Genomic DNA, 10064 nt, shown 5'->3' on the forward strand with positions numbered 1-10064 from the left:
GGCATGGAAAAGAAACCCTCTCCTCCCACAGCAGTGGGGTACGTGGCCACGGCGCAGTGTGGTTTTCTCTGGGACTGTGGGCCTCAGGGGAGTACTTGAGCATCCTTCAAGCTGCAAAGAGTGAGAAGACAGCGCAGGCAGGCGCGAGGTGCTCGTGCTCAGTAATGCCGTTTCCAGACAGAACAGGCCAGCGGTGAAGTAGGTTGATGGATTAGTCTATCATCTCAGTGAAGCGAGGTTTGCGTCTGCCTAAGGGCATGGCTGTAAATGAGCCCCTAATGGATTCTTCTCCTAAAACTTCTCTGTAATACAGAAATAGCTGCATCCCTTAGAAGTGGAGAAGGGGGGTAGAGAGAGGCTGGGTGTCACACCGGCAGAGAAGGGTGGCAGAGCCCCGAAGTGGCAAGGATGGTGAGGAAACCTCTGCTGCTGCAGCCTGGGTGATGCTGGGACTGGTTGGAGACCATTAACTGGGAGTTAACAGTCCCCCTTGCTCCCAAACCGTTCCTTTAATGCTTGCTAGCTTTTCTGCTGCCACATTTAAAACCATCACAACTATTAGTCCTTCCCAAATCCCACCACTGAGAAGCACTTAAGTACCGGATGAGGACTACAGATCCCCCCGCCCTGTTCTCTGACCCCACAATTCTCCCCTCCGACCACATCCCTGCACCCAGGACCCCCGGTTTGGCTCAGACCTGGGACAGGAACAGCTGGTGGCCTCGGCGGGTGGGCCGCTCTCCTTGGGCTCCTCGTCTGCAGCCACCTCCGCCTCACCTCCCTGCTGCAGCAGCCCTTGCTGTCCCTCTGGGTTAGCAGAAGGAGACGCAGTGCTGCTATTTCCGTGCGCGCTCAGCATCGCTGAGGACTCGGAGATGCTAATAGTGCCATGTCGCTCCGTGGTGTCTGCAAACAAACAAATAAAGAGCACCTGCTCCATGGCGGCTTCCGCTCCTAACAGGTTTTGTTGGCTTTTGCAGCTCCGGGATGGATGGAGGTGATCCTGACTGTGCAGGGGAACCTGGAACTGGGGATCCTACCAGGAGGATACCAGGAGGATCCTACAGAGGAGGCTGCAGGAACAGGTACGGGTGCTGGATGTGGCCATGGGGGGCAGGTCTCTGTGCCAGGGGCAGGCTCATGGTGCCTTGTGCCTTGGCACAGGGGTGACTCTCACCCACATGGTCTCCTGCCTCTCTGCACCGGCAGGGATCAAGTGTGAGCCCTCCAGAATCTGTCCCGGCTGAAACGAGAGCAGGGAAACTGAAACACGGATGGAGATAGCTCCAGTGTGTGGCCCTGAAAAGCCCCAAGACAGGGGTGGTGTGGGAAGAAAGGCTTTGCAGCTGCCACCTCCACCTAGCAGGGGGCTGCAAGCAGTGGACATGCAGGGAGCATAGAGCCATCACAGCAATGCCCTCTCGTGGGGACTCCTTCGGCTGCTGAGATCCATCCCCTCTTTCAAGAAGCTGGTGCTATAGGATGCTCCAGCCGGGGGAAAATACAATTATGGAAAACTGTTTTCTTTCTTCTTTTTTTTCCTTTTTTTTTTTCCTTTTTCCAGCATGCCTGTTAGCCAGGGTTGTGATTTTGCTTTTTCCCCCACAGTCCTCTTAGGCCTACCAATGCCAGCAGTCTTTTTCTAGTCCCCATATACATTGGAGTCTCCAGCTCTGGTGGGACTTGAGTGTCGATCCTCAGGTCCCCCACCTCCTGCCCCAAAAATGCAGCGTTGTGCGTTCCTCATGGAGCTGAGCAGTGAAGGGCTGCAGGAATTGCCCTTTGGTTGCTCAGCCAGTGACAGGATCAGTCCTGGCACTCACTACAGCCATGCTGCTCTCTCTTGAGCCAAATATGTGATTCAAGGAAAAAATATTTCTAATTGTTTGTAAGTCGCAGTGATGATCTTGGGTCTTGTACAAAGCCTGGCAGACTCTTACCTTGCAAGGAATCTTTTTCATCTGCCAAATGATTTCCTTCCCATTTTCTTCCATCATTTTTATGGACTTGCAGCCGTGTGCAGGTCTCGTTGTGTCTCAATGGGAGGTGGGAAATCCAGCTCGCTCTTCGCAGTAAGCACCTGATTCATCACCGTTAATTCCTTTTGCCATTTGCCATAATAACAATAATCAAAATGAATTAATTTGGTGTTAGCGGAGAAAGAACATTGAAACTGCATAGGGATGGTGCTGCAATCAAATAAGATACATGTCTGTTTAAAGTAAGATCTCTCTTTTTACTACCTGCATACCTACCAATGACTACATTTTATTCTCAAGGACAGGCTATCATATTAATACAACTTACAGTTATTCTAAAATGTTTTCCATCTTTCACTGCTTGTTCTAAATATTTTAGTAAACATAAAGTGGATTTTTCCTTTTGTCCTCCCTTAGCATGAGGCAGATGATAAAAACTGTAGTTTCCCCACAACAAGCGTACCTTTTTATAGCTTATTGGGAATCAAGCAAAATATATCAATTAGATGATCGTGTGGAGCTGCTCCTTCTTTATGGGATAATAACTCTAGGCAGATAGAAACAAACACCCTGGGTATACGGCTATAATGTTTATTAGCCAAAGATGTATTTATATGAGGCTAATAGGAAACACCATCAATTTAATATTAACACTAGATAAAGGTCAGGTCTAATAAATGATGTATACATTTAAAATGGGTGCCAGATTTAGGGACCTGTCTGAAATAAATTCTGAGGTGCTCAGTCAGCAGCTTTATACTGCAGTTAGGACTTGATGGCCTGGGCCATTCAAGCTCAGGTGGGTTTTTTTTGTGATGCTCTGGGGCATTTTTGGATAAGTCAGCTGCTGGCACCGTCCATCTCCTCTCTGCCCTTCAGGATGCCTTTTTTCCTGACTCAGGAGGATGGTGATCTCTTGGCAATGCCAACTGCCCAGCAGAGGTGGCTGAAGTAGTCCCTTGAGGCGAGGGATTTTTTCATCCTAATGTTTGGATGGAGGAGACACTGGATGGGAAAAAGTGCTCCAGCTATAGGAAGACCTCAGAGAAATGCAGCACACATGAGGAACAGCTGAGCCAGCACCTCCTGCCTTCCTTCAGGGCTGAGAAACCTCCTCCATGGTAGGCAATAGACCTGCCTGTGCTCCTGATTTGCACCAATACTGTGCAGGAACCCCATAATGATGTTTGGGTTGGGTCCCCACGATATGCCCTAGAGTGTCTCCCCTTGTGGGAAGGCTCCACAGCCCCAGACAGAGAAGCAGGAGGCAGAAAATAGGCCCACGGCGCTGTGCGTAGCCCCGGGCCATTCGAGGCTCTTGTCTCTATTTTCTTCCCATCATTCGGAGGCGAACTTCATGGGGGAAATATGAAAGAAACAAATTAGAATTGCCTCGCTGGTGTGACAGCGAGGAGAGCTCTGAGTTTGAGAAGCTGAATGGAATGATAAATCCCATCACTTAAAGCGCGTAATGAATTTTCCTGGAGATTTGTCTCAGTGTAAAGAGAGAGGGGGGGAAAAAAGGTATGAAATTCTCCTCTGATTTTGCAGCAGGGTTGCAGGTTGCTCTGACTGAAATGTGTAAATCTGAAGAGTTTGTGCTTGCAGTGCATTCAAATAAGTTCCCCATCCTTAATAGTCCTGGGTGCAATTTTCAATGAAATGTCAAATCATCTTTGCCTCCAGTGGCATTTGGTCTAATAACGTTATTTTGCCCAAGCAGCCTAGGAGAACTAACGTGTTCCAGGAGTAATTCTGCAGCTAAATATAGAAAAGAGGATTTTTTGCATTACAAGAAAACATTTTTATGCTGCGAGAACTTCAGTGGGGGGTTGAAAAATCCTTTGCTGTTGATTTGTTGGGTGACCTTGGAGAAATCACTGTCCTTAAGTCTCCTTCCCTCTCTGATCTTCTCCTGTACTCAGGTTTCAAAGTCTTTAGGGCAGGGACCAGCTTTTGTTGTGTCCTTCATAACTCCAACACCTAGTGTGCCAGGCTTATCCAGGAACCTTGCAGACCAACTGGTAGATTAGGAAATATTTCATTTTTTATGACGTGTAACATAGCTATAGATGACCAGTTGCAATGTAGGGGCCATGAATTAGATCCCTGCTGCTGCTGCAGTGTTGGATTTTCCAAGAGTCCAAATGAGCGCGATGCACGTGTTAGAACTAGTTCCCAGCTCAGGGAGGAAGGACATGATGACACAGAGGCTCCTCAGATCCTTTGTTTGGGGAAAATGCAATAAAACAGGCAAGAAAGAGCAGAGTCTGACCTTTCCTCAAAAGCAGACCTCAACAGCCCATAGATGAAGCCTTCTGCAGCCTCTGCTCCCAGTGCACTCCAAAGAAACGTGTTTAATGCACTGTAATCCAAAATATTCCTACTGTTTCTCTGAAATATATATTCTAAGACATGAACAAACATGTATATGTATCTTATGGTGACTGCAAACAAGAAAGTGTGGTTCGTTTCCATGAAGACTGTGCCTGGAGTAGGAGGCTGGGAAGTGAACCCAAGATCTCAAACTTTGGCAGGACGAAAACCTCAGTCTACAGCTCTCAAACTCAGAAAAGCAAAGTCTGTGTACTCTGGGCTCTCTTTCTTCCAGCAGCTCCCACTTTCCTATCCACATCTAAATAGTGAGCTACACCATGTTTTCTTAAAAAAAATAAAAAAAAATTAAAAAAATCAGTTCAGTTTAGTTTAGTTTTTTTTGAGAAACCCAAAGTAAAAGCCCTGCAAGTTGCCTCTTGTGGGAAGGAAACTTAGGGCATGAGCAAGCCTACAAATATGTGCTAGGAAAAATCCGTAAAATAAATGATATTCCCTCAGGTAAAAGACGAATGCTCCTCTGTGTTCAGACTATGTTTTTATTGCTTTACTGCTGTTTTTATCCAGAACTGTGGGTTGGCTGTCCTGGCCATGCAAAACCAGCAGATTTTAAAGGAATCCTGAGGATTCTCTTCAGAAAGCACATTTTAAACTTTAAAAAAAAAAAAAAAAAAAGACTGATTCGTTCAAATTTTTGCACAACTACTGATAGGACAGCTCGTGGCCATGTCTCACCAAAGGGGTTTTGAACAATTTTCTGAGCTTCAGGGCAAACATCGCTTTTAGTTCCTGGATGCGAGGATCACACCAGTGGGACACCCCCAGAGGCAAAGGCACACACTCCTGTCCCCTCTCCTGGTCATGGGGACACCTCTTGTCCCTCCAGACCCACCTGAGCAGCTCCCACCAGCGGTCATCTCCCTCCCCGTCCCCGTTTGCAGCAAATATTCCAAGCCCATTCATCTAGCCCAACGATGGACAATTAGGGATTTGCAGCACGAGGGACATTAGTCACATTGATTTGGCTTCGCAGCTCCAGCCGAGCTACCTTTAGCTTCACGCAGTACATTAATGGGAGCAATAGGCATGACAACTCTTACACACAAAGGCACCGGGCCACTTACAGCTGGTAAATGAACCTTGGAACTTACATAAAGCAGAAGGTAATGAAGAGTAATAGAAGTTTTAAGCAATTCATTTTTCTCTCTCGTTCTCCTTCCCACCTTCTCTTTTTTCCCTTTTCCTTCACCCCTTTCCTTCAAGGGCTAAGACAAACTGACGGGTCTTGCTCAAAGGGTGTCCTAAGGGGAGGGACAATGCCCTCATTGTCATTGCTGCTACTGCAGATGGGGCTTGGGGATCAGCGTCATGGGAAGGGGAAGGAATGGAGCAGCCATCCTGCTGCTCCCAGCACTGCTGAATTAAAATTTGCAGCCTAAAAATGCTGCAAAATATTGCAAAAAGAAGAAAAGAGTGGCAAGCACTAATTTTAGTGTAGACAATGTTCAAAATACCCTGAAATTCATAAATTTGAAAATTGGAACAACAAAATCGATTGTCTTATTTTTCTTTCTCTGTTTTTCCCTGGCAGGACAGTGTGGAAGAAAGCTGGCTGGACATTCCTGCGACTAACAGGGTCCTAACCCCATCTCCACCTCCTAGCCTCAGATCTTGGCTTAAGGACAGTAGGGATAGGCCATGTATGTATGCACATGTGTATCTGTCCGGCTATGTGCTCCACCACGTTTCTGTTGCTTGGTTTGGGCAGGTAAACGTGGCTACGGGGTTTCAAGGATGAAGCTCAGCGTTTCGGTGGAGATCTTGGTTGACCCAAGCTTAGCAGAGATAAGAGGTTGACCCAAGCTTAGCAGAGCTGCAATTCCGGGGACTGAATATCCCTGGGGAGACAGTTGGTTCAATTTTGGAAGGATGGTTTCCTACGCTGGATGTACCTAGCTAGAGGGATAGAGCAGAAGGGCCTGGTGCAAGGTTTTGGGTGGGCAAGGTCTCTAAAGTGCAGATGACTTTTGTAAACCAGGTGCCAGTAATGGCTTACAACTGTCTAATGTGAAAGGCAGTGACTCTGCTCACCAGCTTCAATGAGATTTAATGCAGCCTAATGTAACAATTTTTGCCTTAGCTTTGCCTGATGCACTGATGAGCTGAGAGTGGTGGTGTACTCCCCCCCACACCCAAAAAATAAAAGCCTTTCCCGGGGGGAAGGAAAAGCCGTGTCTGCAGTGAAATGTCTCAGCTGAGTGGAAATGGGAAGGCTGAAAGCCAAAGAAATAATTTAGCAAATTACCAAAAAAAAAAAAAAAAAAAAGCTGGTTTAATTCGTTCCTATTTCCTGAACTACTCATGGCCCTGGAAACCTCCTGACGTGGTGAAAAACAAGCATTTCGAAAACATTTCATCACACAGATAAAGTGGAAGTCTTGAATTTTTACTCTTGATTTAGAGACAGAGACAATGTAGGGAGTAAGAAAATTCCAGTGGACCCTTCCTTGCTGCAGGGGTGCACATACTCTCGCTTGAATGCCGTGGCATCGCTCACGGTTGGCAAAAGCACCCTGGTGTTGGCAGCCCACCAGCTGGCAGCTCTGCAGGGTGCAGCCTGATGGGTTAAACCCTATGTTGGAGCACTAAAACCTGGGTCTGCTCTCAACCAGCCACTGCGTGACCCTGAGCAGAGCGTGCTTTCCCATTTCCTTCTGGAAAATGGAAACCGCTGCTTTTACGTGGCTCGAGCTGTGGAGCACAAGGGTGGTTTGTTGTGAATGCAGCTGAAATTTGCTCTCCTACCCATGGCACGAAGTAGTGCAGTGCACATTACACTTTCCTTTATTTGGGCTTTAGATTACGGAACTAAAATTAAATTTAAACTCTTTGCAGAAAGGTAATTTTTCCTAATCACTCACACTGCTGCACAGATCTCTACAACTTGATTACATTCTAATTAGATTAATTGGATGGAGAATAATTTCTTTCTCCAAGAAGATCAACTACAAAAGACAAGCAATTCTATAGACTCTGCATGGGAAAAAAAAATACAACAAAAAACCCCAACCCTCATTCAAATCTTTAAAACCAAAGCACAAAATGCGCAGTAATTAAATTGTTAAAGAATTTATGAGCATATCAGGATGAGCTAGGGTGTTTTTTTTTCCCCTTTCCCCTCTTGCATCATTTTCCCTCATGCTCTCCCTCTTTTTCTCCTGACCATAAAATGAGATGTGGAATTCCAATTCCTTCATTGATTTTTGAGATAAAAATTTAAGAAACTCAAGTAACAAAAGGTTGCACTCTCACGTTCTGCATGCAAAATGGATTGCCTTTGTTACAGGGGCAGAAAATATTGAACTGTATAATGCTGTGAAGTCTTTGCCCTGAATACTAATAGTCATTACTTACCAGAAATGAACGCAAGCCGAAGAGGTTCAGCATCTCCCAGTTGGCTTTGGCATTTCAACTGAGACTGCGAGACTTGGGGCTCCAAAAGGGGGTCGAGGGCTTTGTTTCTCTGCCTGGCCGCATATCACTGGATGTTGGTTGGGTAGCATATGTGGCCCTTTCAGAACAGTGCTATCAGGAGGTTCCTGATGTCCTCACTGGATTTTTTTCTTTGTTATTTACTCAGGCAGCACTTGCCTTTGCTGGGCAAGTGCTCAGGCTAAGGTGGGACAATTCCCAAGTGTAGAGATAAGACAAGTGGTAACGATTTTACACAAGTAGTAGATTTAGCTTTAATATTAGGAAGAAATGTTTTACTATGAGGGTGGTGAGGAACTGGAGGAGGTTGCCCAGAGAATCTGTGGGTGCCCCATCCCTGGAAGTGCCCAAGGCCAGGCTGGATGGGGCTTTGGGCTATCTGGTCTGGTTGCCCCTATGGCAGGGGGTAGGAACTAGTGGCCTTCAGAGGCCCCTTCCAACCCAAACCACTCTATTCTATGAAATCTGTAGCTATGAATTCATCCTCCCATGGGAGGCATGGTCACTGAACAATGCACATTTGGCATGGATAGGAGACGCTGGGCTGCAAACACAGCTGCCAGCAGCTGGGGACCCGTGGGGGCTGCAGGCAAACCCATCCCTGAAGCTCCTGGTGCCGCTCAGCACCAGGCTGAGCAGCGTCAGGGCCCGTTAACTTCTGGGAAGGATGCAGCGGCACCTCAATTGCTCTCCCTTGACTCTTAAAAATCCATCTGTGATTAGAATAAAGAGGAAACTTCGCTGCTTGACCTTCAATATGCCCGAGCAGGTCAATTATAAGGGAGCCAACGGGACCAGATACGTTCCGGTGAGTCTCAGGTCAACGCTGCTCTTTCCCAGCTGGCCTACAAGACTGCTGAGAAAATGTGCCTACCCGCTATTCAAGGAAGGAGCAAATTGCACCTATCTGCAGCTGCATTTAAGCTCATCGCTGCTAAATGATACAGCGTGGAGCCCTCTTCCTTTTAGCTTGCAGCCATTTGTTTCGCTGTGAGACGGGCAGCAGATTTATGCCTCGCTAGTTCGGCGGCTCTGCAAGGTGTTGGGCTGCTTTGTGCTGAATGTTAAGTGAGCTCCGGAGTTTGAAATATGAAAAGTATTTGGATAAGGCAGATAGGCCACCTTGAAGACATAATCCACAGGAATAATGACAGGGCCCAGCAAAGCCAAAGCAAGTACTTAAATTAATAGCAAGAGATCTATTAAAGGGATTAGCCACATGTTGTAACACTTACAATGCTTTATCTCACGGTGGTTATGGCAGGAACTATATATTTCCCCAAAACAAATAGCTAGGGGATGATTTATAGATTAGAGAGGGTGGAAAGAAACTTTACAGCCTTGAATTTCCAAACCTGGAGGTTTGGCGGGGGCAGAGGCACGGTGCCTTGGCTTCTGGGGACATCTCCGTTAGCGCCTTGGGACTGGGACGTAGCCACTAAGGGCTCCTCCCCGCTGTCCCCATCACCCTTTGGGTGACATCCTGGAGCCATCCTGGAGCAGACCTGGCTCATGTCCCAAGTGCCTGGCTGGGAGCATCCCAGCGTGTCCCACCACATTCAGAATATGGTGCAGGGCTGGGGCTGCTCCAAAGCACCCCCACACCCATATAATATTACCGTTAACATCGCCAGAGCCGAGGACACAAATATTGCCTTTATTTTCCAAGCGGAGCTGTGTTTTTGAGGACCTTACTTTGGAGAAACCTCTGGGGGAAGCTTGCTGCCCTCTGCAACTGCCGCACGGCCGTGCTGGGCAGGGCTGTGGCTCCACGGCTCATCCGCTCGGGCAGTCGAACACCATGAGTCATTTCTGAAAAGGTAAGGCCCTGACATTTTGTCAGCACTAAACGGGCAGCTGGAGTGTATATATGCGCATATATCTCTATATCTACAAATATTAAAATGGCAGATTTGAGCTGTCAAAGGTCTGAGTACTGGACTTTACAGCCTCACCTTTTTTTTTTTTGACAGAGCTCTGTGTGTGCCATTTGTAAGACGAAAAAAAAAAATAAAGCAGAAGATGGAAAACCTATTGTCAGAACCACACAGAAGGGATGGAGCTTGCTCCTGGATCCCCAGGTCTGTAATATCTAACGTGATTCCTCTCCAAACCTGTCTCAGGGTGATAACAGCAAAGCTCCCCAGGACTGCCGTGGGAGGAAAAGCCATCCTCTAATCCTTAACGTCTCATTGGCACGTAGCAAATTCTGGGATGTTCACAGCCTCTTGAACCTCCCGGTTCATGGTGCAGCCTGAG

General features: G+C 47.1%; 1 long non-coding RNA gene across 1 annotated transcript in view; it reads left to right on the forward strand.

Annotated features, from left to right (window-relative positions):
* LOC308182320 overlaps positions 1 to 9839 on the forward strand; it is a 51669-nt gene extending 41830 nt beyond the window's left edge. The window contains exons 6-9 of the long non-coding RNA XR_013941758.1: positions 981 to 1085; positions 5905 to 6013; positions 9475 to 9625; positions 9779 to 9839. This is a non-coding gene — a long non-coding RNA (uncharacterized lncRNA). The remainder of the gene's footprint in view (positions 1 to 980; positions 1086 to 5904; positions 6014 to 9474; positions 9626 to 9778) is intronic.
* The last annotated feature ends 225 nt before the right edge of the window (positions 9840 to 10064 follow it).

This window comes from Anser brachyrhynchus (genome assembly GCF_964034855.1).
Source record: "Anser brachyrhynchus genome assembly, chromosome: 24".
Taxonomy (NCBI): domain Eukaryota; kingdom Metazoa; phylum Chordata; class Aves; order Anseriformes; family Anatidae; genus Anser; species Anser brachyrhynchus.